At 40.7% G+C, this 14,509-nt stretch overlaps 1 long non-coding RNA gene across 1 annotated transcript in view; it reads left to right on the top strand.

The window, feature by feature from the left end:
• Positions 1-13,084, top strand: part of LOC135422187 (uncharacterized) — a 35,323-nt gene extending 22,239 nt beyond the window's left edge. Inside the window, exon 4 of the long non-coding RNA XR_010434356.1 lies at positions 4,635-13,084. This is a non-coding gene — a long non-coding RNA (uncharacterized LOC135422187). The remainder of the gene's footprint in view (positions 1-4,634) is intronic.
• The last annotated feature ends 1,425 nt before the right edge of the window (positions 13,085-14,509 follow it).

Here is a 14,509-nt window from a genome sequence, read left to right as displayed (position 1 = left end):
TTTCCCCAAGCAGATAGTGCACACACTTCTGGGAGCCCTTTGTAGCATGTACTTTACTGAGGTCTAGCAGCTCCAGTTTGCCATTTGTCTCATTTCAAGCTTATGATTAAACATTTTATCTTAAGTCATCAAAAAAGCCCTCCTTAAAAGACTAAATAGAACACTTCACATGAAACCTTTCCTATGAAAAGAAGGTTTCTGGATATGAGATATACAGTAATTAATGCTGCTTGATAGAATCTATAAATGTACACTGTAGCAATGCTATTTGCTTTAAGTACTACTTTAAGCAGAAAAAGGCAATGAATCCCCCTTCCAGTGTCTGATTTTATGTTTAAGAGCTAATGAACTGAATTCTTCGTAAACATTGGCAAAAGATGCAAATGAACAGACAGATTCTCCAAATGCAAAGGGACACATGAGAAAGAGCTAATTTTACACAATTGACACTCTAACCTTTTTGGATCAGTGGAATTAGAGGCTGATTAATCTGCCATGATTAGCATTTATTGAAGCTTTTGACACTGCTGCATTGTTTTTCTTTTCCTTTTCTTTTGTGTCTCTGAGAGTTAACAGTTTATAATACATTTAACTACCAGTCCATCACCCTGACAGGGTCGTAGCTTTCCTTTATGGACTTTTAAAATTAATAACAGACAGTTCTATTTTGACATGCCCTTGCTTCTGCTGCAGAACTCGGCTGTTTAATTGTAGAGCTGGCCTCTTGTGGCCAAATGCTCCCAATGTTTAGCAAGGGTTGAAAATATGGATGTTAGGAGAAAAACTGGCAGATGGCTGACAAGGCATTTTTACTCATAACACACCAGTAAAACTTTAACTCAGAAGATTTAGTGCTAGAGCTTTGCAGTCAGCAAGCTGCAGCCATATGCAGATTTTTTTTTTCAAACTTCTAAACTGATGGTTTTGCAAAGTGTGCATAAGCAGCCTTTATTGATTATGATGTTAAAAATTGAAAGCGTCAGTATCATTTAGCTGGAGACACTTTTAAAGAAAAAATGAACATTCATTTTCATTATGAACTCCTGATAGGCCAGACACCAGTAAGGTCTGTGGTCTTTATTTTTTAAAACTAAAGCAAGGAACACTCTTACTCTGCTTTTTTTTCTTTTTTTTTTTTTTTTCCCCTAAAAGAAATGTTGTAAATATGAATCAAACAGCACCTAACATATATACAGTAACTGTTGGTTCTTACACATTCACAGACTCCAGATGATGTCTCGACCCATGACAGTGACTTGTTAGCTGGATATAAAATCACAGACACCATAAGCCTGGGTGATAGCTTCGCAGCCTAACTTTCAGACACAAGTTAGTATTTATAACACTCTCAGTACCTATCTATCACCGCAAAAAGCGTGTTAAATAACTTTAAAGGCCTGACAAACCCACAAAACTAGGAAATGAAGATTTATGGGTGCACAGTCCATGAATTCATTCTATTGTGCCCAGGTGTTACGGCACACGCTGCAATGACATACGTTTGCTTTAGTTTAACTGTGAAGTGATGCAAGTACATTATCACAGGTATCCTGCAGTGGCCAGGGAACATTCCCCACCATTTTTTCCATTAAATGCAGCCAAACTTTGTGCTTGGTCACGAAACATGGTATAAAGGAGCTCATTACTTACAGCCTTTCTCTGTGTTTCTATACCACAAGGCATTAATTCACATATATCAGCTATTTATAAGCATATTTTCTATTAAAAAGCCAGAAAGTGTTTTCCTTAGAAGCTCAGGAAAAAAGTCATACCCCTTAGTCTTAGTTAAGAAAGAACTAAACAAGATGATTTTTCGGTGAGGTAAATAACAAGAAAGAATAGAAAAATACATGTTTTCCGTAGTCCTGTGAGACAGCTCTCTTTCCTAAACACAATCTTGGTACAAAAAATATCCCAAATATGTGCATTTTCTGGTGCAGCTGAGTCTCAAATTTGTCTGCGTAAAAAAATATTTGTGGGCAGAAAAGGAAAAATTATGCACCTAAATACCTTTGCTCAAATGGAGAATGAGTCTGCAGTTAGATGGGTGGTTTGCAGGATGTTGTATTTGTTTGCAGACACATCTCTTGCACTGGCCAGGGCAGCACTGCCTCCCCTGACAAAGTTTTACCTGAAATCCCTTTTAGGAAGATACACTGGAAATGGAATTCCCTTAAACCCTCAAGCACAGTGGTGTAATTATATCATAAATCAAATTAATTAAACAGAGTTTACATCTATCAGGGCCTCCACGAGCTCTGACAAATTCTGCCCCGTCTGCAAGTCAAAAAGGAAGCTAAATGGCAGGGACAGAGGTCCCCTCACAGCCATTACTGGTCAGAGCAGTCCATCGTTGGGGATCTGCTTTTGAAATAACGAGGCTGGAGACCTCCTCCAACAACTCCCTCAGGGCAGCCCTTCCTTATTTTCTAGTCTTTCTCACCTGGTGAAGGGCTGCTTCTCCTTGCTCCCTGTGCCTCCACCCTCGCCCAGCCAGAGAGGGCTGTGCCCTGCTGCCAGGCACTGAGCACCCAAACCCACCCCTTGCTGTACTCAGTGCACTCATTTCCCTAATTGCACTCCCAGTTTCAGTTCTGCTGAGCCTGCCCACTTTGGGCATCTGGCACAGCCATCCCAAACATCTGCTCCACCTCTGGGTTGGAGAGCAGTGGGCTTTGCTGATGTCCTGCCAAAAATGAGAGTGGGGCAAGGAGCCTGCTGCAGATCCACCTCTGCTTCTAAAGGGGAGCAGGTGGGGACATGACCTTCCCCAAATCCCAAGGTCAGCCTTACAGGATATTTTTGAGAAGGGTATTCCTTTCTCCTGGTAGGTTTCTGGGAGCCACGGGTCTCTCTGGAGCATTCCCAGACTCCACACACCCCCAGTGCCCCAAGGAGAGAAAAAGGAGCCCCATGTGCCAAGGAAGGCTGAGATCCAACCTGAGATCCTTTCAGTTGTAGGCTGTTGGGAACAGAAGGGTGGGAAAAAGTGAGCTGTGTGGGAGGAAGAGTTGTGTTGTTGTGTAAGCAACCAAGAAAACCAAAGGAAAGCCTCCTTTGTGAGATACTGAAACAAAATGGGGACAGTATTTTGAAAGCACTTTGGGTTGCAGCAGCAGTGCTGATAGCAGCAGCAGGTCACCTGACTGTAATTTCATGTTACCAATTACTGCAATCGAATTGATTACATGATGTAAATCCATGTGTATTACCTGAGCGTGTGGCCCCTGGTGTTTTGAACACTTATGCATAAAGATTGCTGTAATTCTTGTTAATAGTCATTGCAGTTCATCTATCGCTCATCTATAATCTCTTGAAGATATAATAGGAATAATTACCATGAGGCACAATGGGGAAACAGAGCCTAACACCCTGGCTGGGGCTGAATCACACCAGAGCTTGCATTAGCCAAGCTTTGCCTGAGGAATGCCCAAAAAATTTCCAGTGAGTCAAACCTGCGGAAAACCTGGCGGAGTTCCCTCCTGTAGGAAAACTTCCCAAAGATTTGCCCTGCTTTTTGCCACGGAGTTGTTTTTCTCTCAGGAAGATACTGCAAGGACAGGAGTTCATTTGGCCAAATAAATATTATCCCATACTAAGGAAGTATTGGCATTTCTGAACCTAAAGCACAAAAAAAAAAAAAAAAAAAAATCCATTTAATACTAGGAGTCAGGATTTCTTGCTCCCTCAGTACCTTGCCAGCTCCAGGCTGTGCCAAAGCCACTATTGCCAAGGGGATAATGAGGTAATGTGCCTGGGTGATAAAATTCTGGCTTTCTGGCTTGTTGCCTGAGACAGAAGATGGCACACACCTATGTTCATGCGAAAAGGCAGTGTGGGATCTTTCAGGAGGCTTTCCAGATTAAAAATAACGTATCAGAGAAAAAAAAAAAAAAAGCAGCCCAGGAATTAGACAGATGAAAATATCCTTTAACTGCTTATAAACTGAAAGGAAACTCCAGTTGCAGAATACTGGCCCATGCCTAATCCAAAGTCTGCATTAACTAATGCTTGTTGGATGTTGAATTACAACAGAAAGCCTATGTTAATGCATGTGAGAGCCACATGAATATCAAACAAATTCATTACGATCAGTGCTATTACAGTGAATACCAAATGAGTTCGTAATGATGGAACAATGAAACTGTTACTGATAGATTTTATTTCTGCAACAAATCCTCTGTATAAGGGTCCACTCCTATAGTATTAATTCTAATATAAGACTGCATCTGAATATTAGCATCATCAGATAAATTACACCGTTCAATATTCTGAACTATACAGTTCAACGTTTTTTTCCCATCAGTACATAATTTTTTTTTAATCTCAATTTGTCCTTAAAGTTTGATGACTATTGTAAAGGGGTAACACTTTATTTTAAGTATCCAATCATTAGGAATTCATTTAGTATTCATTGCAATAACACTAATACAATAGAATCGAATGAATAAGAAATTCATTTAAAGTTCATATAGATGTGATACGGACTTCTAGAAGAGTTCCACTCTAATTCAGCATTAGTCTAGCATTATTTAATGGACACTTTATTTTAAATGTACTGATAAAGATGACTTAATTGCTACAATAAGATATTTAGATTTCTTTAAATTTTTTTATTATTTTTTTTTTTACAGAAAGGCTTAAGGTGTATGGCAAATTCATCAGAATATGATGCAAACATTTCAAACCTGTGCAAGAGCATCAGTTTTCTGAAAATGGTTAAAAGAAACTCTGAACCTCTTTTTTTTCCAGGTTGGTATTGATGTATTTACAGAATATGGTATTACAGAGGCTGCAATAATTCTTTGATAATGCAGTGCATACCTGCTGTTTGAAGAACTGATTTTTGTATCGGAACATAAAGCACAAAATTTTTTTTTCTCATTAGCATGAAGGACTTCTAATGTATAAATTGCAATTGCAGGAACAAAGGCAAATCAACCTTTCCTTCAGATTATGATCTTCAAAGTCAGAGAAGAGCTACATCGGTGTTCAACTCTTCCATACGGCGCAAGTAAATCGAAGAAATGCCCCTATTCAGCAAGGGCAAAGCCTTACAGATAACCTTTCCTTCCTCTTTAAGCCTACTGCCTTCCATCCATTAGTGATGGGTACTGCAAACTGCAGCCACATCACTGAATCTGACAAAGTTATGCTGAACCCAGAGGGATTATGGTGATTTGCCTGTAATTTCTGGACTTCAGCAAACACACAAATGCATTTATGAAGTACTGACTATCCTTTCAGCTAACTCTTCATTAAAATGTATTTAGATGTCCTTCAAAAGAAAAAAAATCATCTTACAGTGAAACTCAAACTGGCTGATTCCCAGGCTTACAGTTACTTTCCTATCAAGAATTAATGCAATATCATGCACACACCATTACTGAAAAATTCTACGCTGTTTTTTGCCAAGTGTTCCTATATAACAGTTTTATCACAAGTCTGACAGCCGCCATAAAAATTCCAGGCATTCTATATCAACAGCCCTCTTTGTACTAAGTTATTAAACATTAAATTTTTATTCGTCATTTGTATTCTGTTATGCAAAATAAGCTCCTTGATAAGATGTGTCTTCTTAATTGGGCCCTTGATGCTTCTTGGATTGGAGTTGTCAGATTAGCTGGAAGAAGAGGCTCTGCATTGAGCCAGCTCGCTACCAGGAGACCAATAGCTTTGTAACAACGATATTAAGTTAGAGGGGCCAAATGGAGGGCAGCACTAGGCTCAGGTGAGACTCTACATCTGTGCATGTCTTATGCTCAGGCACTTTTCTCATAGCATCAGCAGGGCTGATGGAAATAGATTTGTTTGTTGTTTACAGCATGCAGCTGTGGATGCTGCTGCATGGGAGTTGTATAAGATTGAAGCAAATTTGTACTGAGACTAAAATATTGAGCTTTTCTCCAGTCAGCAGTCTCTGGAATCTTATTGTTGAAAACTTTATCTAGTTGTAACCCTCCCCAGGGTGATTTTTGTTTGCAGCTGCCCTGCTCTCTCTCACTGCCTATCCCACACTGCCTTCACCTCAGCCAGCACAGGAGTGGGCTCCTGGTGCAGGAGGTAGTGGCTGGGCCAGGCAGAAGTAATGACAATTGGGTCAAGCATTTTGTACACTGGGTTTTCCAGAAAGCTTTTTCATTCCCACAAATCCCTTCGACAGCTGTCATTAGGAGACATCATTATTTTCTTCCCTCTTAGCTACAAGCTGCAGAAAGGGCTCAACATTTAGTGTGGCACTTGGTGGCAAAGCATAGAAAATCTCTAAGCACATGGAGAAAAAAAAAAGAAAGCCCTCATCAAAACGTAGGATTTATAATTTTCATAAGGTAGACCAGTTCTAACAGAAGTATAGCATGTTTCCAGGTTGGTGCTAGGAATATACTTGATTAAAGCCTCTGGTATTTTTTTTTTTTACTGAATTCTCCTGTAATTCTGAAAAAAAAAGACTCCCTCATTTTATCAGTTATTGGCTGTGTTACAGCCAGACATGGAGACCTCACCAACATCTGTGCTTTGAGCAGGAGCAGAGCTGCTGCCTCATTAGAGCAGCTGGGCCAGGAGAGTGTGAAGGGAGTCACCTTTCCAGTTTGCAGATGGGAAGCAGAGGGTCAATGGTATGACCAAAGTCACACTTGGAGGCTGAGGTGGAACAACACAGCGAACGGAAACTTGTCACATTTCAACCATCAGACCTTCTGCTTGTCATAATTAAAAAAGGTTTATTTAGTATTTAGCAAAATATTACATCTCAGGATGTTGTTTGACCTGCCAGAGCACATTGCTTTGTTTTCCTAAACATTATAAATCCTTCTGTAATTTTCATTTAAGACACGCTGTGGGGTTGTTTTTTTTTTTTCAGATTTTTGGCACAAAAATAACTTAGAAATATTGGCATGTAATATTATGGGGATTTAGTAACCTATTGCTGTGAGATTCTTTTGGATTGTTATCTAGGAAACATTTAGTGTTTTTAATGTGGACTTTTTTGAAAGAAGCCTTTTAAATGAGTGCAAACCCTAATCCAATGAATGTGCTAGTGTACATTTTCATTTCAGTACACCTGCTGCAGTTTAACTTATGGGTGACGTAAAGGAATAGAAGCAGTCTCAGCTCTTTTACTAACTTCTCTTTAGCCACAGTGATTTTTTCTAAGTACTTCATCTCTATGGAACGTTTGACTGAAGTTTTGATATCCATCTGGAGAAACAATTTCTTTAGAAGAAAGAAGGCTGTATATTGACCCTATGCAGAGCTGTCTAGTTTTGAATGAAGGCCTTCTGCAAACCTCTCTGTGTTTGCTCACACACGTCCCCACACAGGCTCCATGACTACAAGGCTGTTGTGGATCACTGGCTATTGCAGCAGCAGGACTGAGAATATTAGTTTGCACCTAACATGTTTTGTGCTTTTAGCTGGGACAAGGGTCAAACAGCGGAGGCACGGTAGGGGAAAAGGCAGCTGTAACATCCAAAGACATTACAAAGATGTGTCAAGACATCCTTTCTTTCTGTTATGTGTGTGAAGATCTGCTTGCTTGCTTTCAGGCTAAGGACACCTATTCCTCCTAGGGAAACCTTCCCATTCTAAGGCCACCTATGCCAGACCTGTGTTCAAAGACAAGAAAAAGTCATGTGGTTCCTGCTAAGGCAATAAAACCACTCAGTGACAATGAGGAAGATGTAGCTGGGAGGTGTCCCAGCTTCGGCATCTCTCACGTCTCAAGGGTGAGGCAGCAGTAGGTGTTGGCAGTTCCCTCCCCAGCTCTACAGTCAGCTCCTGAGAGAGGGAGGACAGGAGCAAAGAAGGTGTGCATTTCCAGCATTGCTCCGTTATGCATTCAGAGCATTTTCCCTGAGGCAGGGAGGAGCTGCTTGCTCACTCCCTGCCCTGTGCTCTGCCCAGCACAGCTGGAGCAACCCTGTTGATGCTGACAGCACTGAATTTCCTAGATGTGACCTCCACACCTTCCAGGAATAGAATTTTAAAGGAGCTTCTGTGCCTAATTTCCAGATTTGAAAAGTTGTTCTGCACCTTACTGTGCTTAGAACTGAAGCTGTAGGCATGTCCTGCAGGTCAGTCATGGGCATGTGCACTTGTGTGTGGCTATTCTGTCTCTCGTCCTTCCCTTCCATCTTCAGCTCTGAAGGGTGAAGGGCACTTGGCTCAGAGCCTGGCAGCTGACCAGGTGGTGTGCACCAGTGCCAGGAGAGGATTGCTGGGGCACAGTATCCTGCCAAAGGTCACACTCTGGTAGGTTGGTGGCAGAGATAGCCCTGAGCCATCCGTTTCAGGACCATCTCAGCTGTCTGAGACTGAATGTTATCTGCAGCCTTCCCTGAAGAGAGTTGTTTTAGCTGCCATTTAGCTTAGAAACATAAGGCTCCTTCCTTGACTCAGAAAAGTCTTTCTGACAACACTTGAGACAGTTTTTGAGCCTTGTTTATAGAAAATTACAAAGATTTCTAAAGGAGGAATGGAGAGAGTCTTTAAATTCTGGGGAGAGCATACTCTTATCTGCAGAATTAAAACCCACAGTCCTGACTGGCTTAATGGATACCTTACATCTCTAATAATTCTTTCAAGATACACCAGCTAACCCATGTGATTTCAGCAGCCATGGCTCCAGCATCTGGCTGTGTTTTGACGTTTCGAAGATGTAGAGGTATTGTGTGGAATTGCAATGTTTTTGCTCAAACGTCAGTGATAATATTCCTGGCATGCTCTAGCAGTGGATATTCCTGTACCTCGGTACCTCATTATCTGCAGATGCCATAATGAGAATATGAACGCTGTCAATCACTTTGAGACACTTGTGAAAGCAGTAACACAGGAAAGCTTTCCTTGATTTTTTTCTTACTGCCCTGTGTTGGTTGGCTGGGAAAATCAGTGGACATAAGGAACTGCAACTTTGTTTGGCCTGTTCTTAAACTTGGATCTGTCAGGTCTCAGGCCACTCTCCTTGAATATGTCCAGTTGATCTTTCCTTCAGAGGGATCAAATGACACACAGGGAACTCTCCTGGAGACTTTCAGACAGCTGTTACCTGTAAGACAGGTTGTGGGGGACTTCAGTGGTTCATCCCAGATATGACCACTGATGCAAGATAATTCTTAATTATAGCATTAAGATTTATGTACTTTTCCTACTGTTTTACTTCAAGACTACATAGGCAGCTCAGGTTCAAAGTAGAAAAATCATACTTTCTAACCCAACAGTATTCAAAAAGCTTGAGGAGAACAGGCTATCCCTGGAAACCATCTTTTCATCCAGAAGGGCTTTCCCAAGCTACATGTGTGAAGGTTTTTAATAAGTTTTATGAAATCCCTACAGATGTAGATACAAAACATCTGCAATACTTGACAGCTTCACAGATTTATTGAAGTTATTTCTGAAAGGCATATTCTGTAAGTAAACATCTTGCAGTTCCTAATTATCAAAAGGGGAAATAGTTTGACTAGTCTCTCCTTATTTTTTGCTCATTTCAGTTTGACATCCATGGAATATTGGGTAGATAATATTAATCTTCCTTGACTTTGATGTCTAAAAGTTAGACAATTAAGTCTGAGCTAGTTACCCTTTAAAGTCAGTGGAGTGAAACAGGGCAGTTTGTGCTAAGACAGAGTCTTAGTATTGGTCAAATGAGTTGGATTTATAGTCTCCACTGATTATAAAAAAGGATGTAGCTTAGCGACTAGTGCAGGCTCCACAGTTGACTTTACATATTTAATGCTGGCTGAGAATGATTCCACCCATCACTTGCCAAAATATTGCTCCATGCACTTGTGTTTCCTACACATCTGGCAAAGAGCCTGCAGAAGCTGAGGTGGTTCTCTGGGGGTGCTGGCCGGGGGTCTCACCTCACCTGGTTATGTTGCAAACCAGCCCAGCAAAACCTCCTTTCACCTCAGCAGTGCCCTGGTGCCCCTGATGATGTACTGTGTGCTGGAGGGGGCAATGATGACTCTGGTAAAGTGGATAATAATCTAAATCAGGTGTAGGGAAGCATCTCTGTTTCCCTGAGGAAAGATCACTGCATCCTTGGCCAAATGGGGTCCCAGCCTTTGGGTCTGCTCTGCTCCTGCAGGATGAGGTGAGAGCCAAAGAGCTTTTTGGAGAGTTTCAGGAAGTTGCTCATGTATTACTCTCCTCTGTTTTAATTAATAAATTAATGAATTCAATGTTGATTTTGCAATGCTCTTTTGAGAAGGCATGATAAAGAGTAATCACGAATGGGTTGGTGGAAGGCTGAAAGTGGATTAGGATTCACAGATGATGAGGAAGGTGCCCACAGGTGGGAGGTGACACAACTGGGTAGCAGAGCAGAAGTGTTGGGTTTCATTGCTGGGTGCATCCCTGGCCTTCTGGGCAGCTTCTGGTTTTATCATTGCACCCCCCTAGACTGACCACACTTGAACAATTCTGTTGAGCTTTTTTTCTGTAAACTGGTTGGATTTCCATTCTGGACCTATTGAGCCCCTTTGTATTTTACATCACTTTTGCTACAAGTCGTTTGAGCACAGCTCCTCACATCCTACCCTTGCATTTAACATGAACGTAATTTAGCATAAAGGTGAACTCGATTTTATCATTTCATCAGGGCTCTACACTGAAATTTAAACATGATGTGTGTTTTTGCTGAATTCATTTTACCTGTATAATCTCTCATTAGAATGGTATTGCCTTCCAGAGGGTCACTGCAGACTTGCACTGAGATCATTTTGTCACTGCAAGCTTGTGTGATAATGGGATTACCATAGGCATGTTTTGAAATTGTTCTAAGATTGCTGTGAGGATGTTAAGTCCGTGTGCAAGAGTTTGCCTCGCTAAGAGTAGCACAAACCAAGCTAGAAAACCTGAGAAATGTAAATGTGTTACAGAAAGGAATACACTTGACATATCTTGCTCATGACAAGAATCATTTGTGTTTCTAGAAGTTTTGCAACAGGCATAAAAGTAAATGAGGAATATGTGATAGAAATTAAATATTTATTACAGGTCAGATTTACATATATACACGAAAATAAATACAGAGAAATGCAAATGGAGTTACTATCAGTGTCTATAGAAGCAAATGCTGATATCAATACCTACTTAAACAGCTGCATGTGGCACCACATTTCATCAGAGCAATAATGGTGTCTGTCTGCTGGGGCTGGCCAATTGGAATAACAGGATAATTTAGGTTGGAAAAGGCCTCCAAGATCATTTAGTCCAGCCTTTGACTGATCCCTGCCTTGTCAGAGCACTGAGTGCCACCTCCAGTTGTTTCCTGAACTCCTCCAGGGAGGGTGACTCCACCACCTCCCTGAGCAGCCTGTTCCAATCTTTAAACACCTTTTCCATGAAGAAATTCTTCCTGATGTCCAACCTAATCCTCCTCTGGTGCAACGTGAGTCTATGTTCTCTTGTCCTGTTGCTATTCCAAAAATTGTGTCATTTTTTAATTGTTAAGTAAAAATGTCCCACTACCATCATTAGCATCAGTATCCTGGTATATATATAGTCATGTATGATTTCTTGTTTGAAATGCTGATAACTATCATATGCAGAAGTTCTGATCAAATAGAAAGTGAAAGAGCCCATAAAATTAATGTCATGGAAATAAAGAATTATTACAGCGTACTCAAATTTTAAACAAGTAATGGGAAGTATTTAATTTCTGCTTATCATTTCTGATGCTGTTTGTATTCTTAAGGCCTATTTAATTAAAGAGAGCTTGTGTCTCCTTTTGGGAAAATAAAATAACTCCACCCAGAGAGGTGTATTATATTCTATTCTAGTTCTGTCAGCTCCTTGGTTTGTTTTTTTTTTTCCTTTTGATTACAGGGCGTATTTGCAATGTGATGTAGTGTAGCAGTATTATTTAAAATATGGCTATTAAGCTTACCTACCATTCTGAAAGCTAGGCAAACCTCAGATCATCCTGAATGCTTTCCCATCCAAACCTTAGCAGTGACAGATTAGCTTAGCAAAGACCTTGCCTGGCTGTCCCAGCTGGTTTCTATACTCATTTCAAAAATATGTTTTCATCAAAAGCTCTTCAGCTGACAGCGGAGTTGGGGGGCAAATAAAACAGTAAAACTCCTGGCAATTTAATTTTTCAATGAAAGCTTTGACCAAAAAAAAAAAAAGTTCATTGTTAAATCCTGCTCATCTTCAGCGTTTTTTCTGAGTAGCTTTTTAAGGAACCTCTAGCTTTTATTACCAATTCCAGCTCAGAAACCATCAGCCTTTCAGAGAGCTCAAAGGAATTCTCAGCTGTCCCTGAGGACACTCCAGTCTACCATGGTGGGTTAAGGTGGGTCATCACAGCATGAGATACATCTGGGATGTCCATACACGGGGCTGGTGAGTCAGTGCCTGGAGTTGTGGGACAAGGGCTTGGAGCAGCAGGCACTTTAAAAGCAATGCTGCCAAGGGTTGCAGTCATTAAATCATGGAATAATTTAGGGGGACCTCTGGATATCACCTACTCCAACTGCTTGCACAAAGCTGGGTTAAAATTGTAAAATACCTGCATCACTTTATTTATTGTCTGATCTAATTTCAAAATTGTCTCACCTTTCATTCAAGGGTAGAAATGCACCTCTGAAAATGAAATTTTGTAGTGGGTTTGCAAAAGGGCAAGTTGAGGTAACCCACTGCAAAGCTGCTGGCCAGATCCACAGATTTCCTACCCGGTCTTGCAGCTTTGTGCTTTCCTGCTAGGAATGCTGCCTGTCTACAGGACAATTGGTTATTATTTACATGGAGGCACAAGATCCTTGTAATAAAATGCCCATCAAAGCACCAAAACAGTCATCAGCGTGGGCTCATTTTTTCTCTTGGTATCATTCAGAGCTCTATACAAGTGTTTCCCATGTTGACCCTTGCTGCAGAAATTAGAAGAGCTTAGTTATTAAAGCAATGTGGTTTGAAATTGCCTTGGTAGTTGCTAAGCACATCTGTGATTACAACAACTTAGATTTGCCTAAAAACATAAAGCTTTGAGTGAAATATTAGAGAATCAAGGGAAAATAAGGCTTTTATGTGTAAATGACATATGCTGGACAACCAAAATAAAAAAACCTGCATGTGGTTATGTTCTGGGCTCCCTTTTATTTTGCAGCTCTGAGTGTACTGGATCGAGGTCTACAGTTGCTGACCACTGCTTTGATTATCTCACTGTAGCACATAATGCTTTGTACCCGGAGAATGTATTCCAGCAAGCTCCTAAATTGTATTTGGACAAAGAATAATTGAACACTGGACAGAATAACAAATGCTATGGTCAAGTTTGCTTCATGGGTTTATCGTGTTGTATTAACATGATAGAAATATGAATACTTAAATCTTATCTCAGGTATAGTTTATAACTGCATTAATCATTTACCGTATTATATATTTTTCATGTCACTAAGATTGTGAGGAAAAGATTCAATTTTCCCAGTGCAGTCAGTTGAATGTGGTTTAGATAAGTTAAAGGCATTGCATTAAACTGTTTCAACATGGCTTTCTCTTATAGATCCTAGAAAAGGATGGAGAACATATATCAAAGAGTAATAACTTATATTTAACTTTTTTTTTAAAGTCATATAGCAGTGCATTTTCCATTTTCATTAAAATCAGATAAATGAAGTTACTAAGTTTGCCACTTACAGGTAAATGTATTCAAATTGATACAGGAATTTTACCTACTATATTTGCTTCAAATTGTTAAGGGGAAATGCTCTCCTATCAATTAAGGTAGCAGTTTGATAGACACTGAAATTATCCAGAGATATCATAAAGAGCAACAACAAATACCCTCAATACACCCAACAGTGTTTCACTATCATTACATTTACTGGTGACGTGGAATATGAACCTTCCAAATAGGAGTGTGACTCACCTGCCCACATTTCTGAGATTTCAGCACACCACAAAGCATTCCCACATCTTACTCCACATAAAAAAGGAATATGTACCAGCATATGCATTATGCACTGCTAACTGCCTTTTTAGATCGTTATATGAACATTGCACATTCATTGCCCATGAATTATATGCAGATTTGAATTTTCAAGAGAGATACTGATTCATTTCCTCGAAATCAAGAGGTGGCCAAAGGAAAAAGGAGTGGGTGAAGAGGTGAGGGATGCCAGGGAGGCTGTGGGTGCACTGACCTCTGCATGGAAAGCCATAAGTGGAGAAGGCAGAACTGTGTGCGTGTTTGTAGGAGCCACTCATCAGTCTGAAGGTGTTTGGGACAGATGAATATTAAGCATTTGTGGTGCTTCTTATTCCCTCAATGATATTTGGCCCTGGGGCTCCCACCCTGAGCAGCTCCATCTCCGTGGGGAAAGGGACAGGGGGTCATGTCTGCCAGGCTTGGGGGCAGGTTCTGCACCATGTCTGGGACCCCCAAGTGCAATAGGCACACTGAGGTGGGCACAGGCTTTGGCAGGCACTGGCAGGGCGTGAGGTGTCTGCAGAATGCAGGTATGGGGGTCCCTGCACAGGCTGGGGGGTTCACAGTCATGGCACA

The sequence above is a fragment of the Pseudopipra pipra genome, chromosome 14, assembly GCF_036250125.1.
Source record: "Pseudopipra pipra isolate bDixPip1 chromosome 14, bDixPip1.hap1, whole genome shotgun sequence".
Classification (NCBI taxonomy): domain Eukaryota; kingdom Metazoa; phylum Chordata; class Aves; order Passeriformes; family Pipridae; genus Pseudopipra; species Pseudopipra pipra.
Note: the sequence above shows the minus strand (reverse complement) of the source record. Positions and strands in the feature narration are given on the sequence as shown.